This window comes from Sorex fumeus, unplaced genomic scaffold (genome assembly GCF_029834395.1).
Source record: "Sorex fumeus unplaced genomic scaffold, SorFum_2.1 ptg000032l, whole genome shotgun sequence".
In the NCBI taxonomy this organism is placed as follows: domain Eukaryota; kingdom Metazoa; phylum Chordata; class Mammalia; order Eulipotyphla; family Soricidae; genus Sorex; species Sorex fumeus.
Window position 1 is genome coordinate 7,030,165 of NW_026606089.1, and position 1,766 is coordinate 7,031,930.

The 1,766-nt window shown below is 40.8% G+C and overlaps 1 pseudogene; it reads right to left on the reverse strand.

Annotated features, from left to right (window-relative positions):
- Positions 1–272: 272 nt before the first annotated feature.
- LOC130025923 (uncharacterized) lies at positions 273–371 on the reverse strand (annotated as a pseudogene).
- Between the last annotated feature and the right edge of the window lie 1,395 nt (positions 372–1,766).

A 1,766-nucleotide genomic window follows, 5' to 3' on the forward strand; every position in this document is an offset into this window, starting at 1 on the left:
AGTTGTTCTTTTCTTTCTTGAAGAATTGTTTTCCAGCCTTTGACTTTGAGCCCATGGTTGCTTTGATTGTTCATAAGTGTTTCTTCAGGCAGCAGAATGTTGGGTTCAGTTTTCTAATTCATCTTCCCATTCTGTGCCTCTAAATTGGCACATTTAGTTCATTGACATTGAGGAGATTGTTGTGATGGGGATTTGTGCTATCTTTATGTAGAATTTTTGTACTTGTGTGGATTGTCTTAGCTTAAAGTCGCCCTGTTAATTCTTCTTGCAACAAAAACATGGATCACTTTACAAGTTTGCATGTCATCTCTGTGCAAGGACCATGCTAATCTCTGTATCATTTCAATTTTAGTATATATGTTACCAAACATAGTATGAGTTAATTTTTCCATATTTTTCTCTTCTTATTACTTTGAGTGTTGTCCTTACTCACTCCTATGGCAGGCAGTGATTCCAAATCAAGGAATGTATTTCAAAGCAGCTTGAATAGATAGATTTAGAACTTTAAAGTCCTAGAAAGAAAAATTTGGTTTTTACCATATTATATTTTATCATACCCAAGGCATTAGTTTTAGATAATAATTCTTTTGGAAGACGGTATATGAGTCTTCTTTAATACCCTTCCCTGAAACCTTCATTAAGACCATTAAACTAGAGCCTTTTGCTGTTCTCACCTCAGTCCCGTGTACATCTCCAGGAAAAGGTGGATGGTGTTGTCTGCAATTTGACCACCTTGAATGTAAGTAGGATTTTTCTCCTGAAGGAAGAGGTGAGGAGAATATTGATGATTTCATTCCACCTTATTACAAGTACAACTTGAATGGAAGGTGAGACTCATGAGGCTCCTGTAAAGGACAGAAAAAGGGGTCTCAGTGAAGTTTAATGGCCAACACACATTAACAACACAGATGACTCAAAGTAGCCTGTGTGCATCTTTGTGTATACTGAGTTTCATATCTACTGAGAGTGATTCTCAGTCATGACACATAGGCAAAACAGCCCTGTATTTAAAAATCTAGTTCTCTAAGCAGAGTGGGTCTCTGAAGTGATTGAACAAGTGTATAGTAATTTATTACTAAGCACATAAGTACTTTTCGATCTAAAATTAATTCCAAATATGTCTAAAACGACAGTCTCCTGACCCCGCACCTGGCTTTCCTCACCGGGGCCCCTTGGACGGGGAGGGATGAATTTCCCTCACTGCCCTGAGTAGAGCCCCGGCAGCTGAAGACCTCTGCAACCAGCCATAGGTACGCTTAAGAACACTCTGCCCAAGCTTGAAGGAGACTCATGCATGAGGGAAGTGGAAGCAGAACCTGTGTAAACACACAAAAAATAAAAGGCTGGCGGTCAGGCCATTTCCCCACTCCACGGAGGTCGATGGGGATGGTCAGGAGATGGAAGGAAACGGGGGTCAGGCTGGTTGGTCGTGGAGCAGCAGTTTATTACATGGAAGAGATGTATGTCATAGAGGCCTCAGGAATCCTCAAGCACGCTGGCACTGAATTCCAGGAAGATCCCCTTATATAGATCATAGAACCTCTAAAAGGGGCATTACAGTGATGTCATCAAAAGGAGTTACAGAAAGAACATTGAGGCAGCAAACCATATATTGTTTCTTTACATCCACATTGTTTCCTTACATCAGCAGGCCAGTAGTAATACTGGCCTCAGGAAAAAAGATACAAAGCCAAACTGAAACCTTCCACAAGCACTTTCACAAGCTTCAACCACCTTGATTTGCATCCCAAAGACCAGCCTGGCTA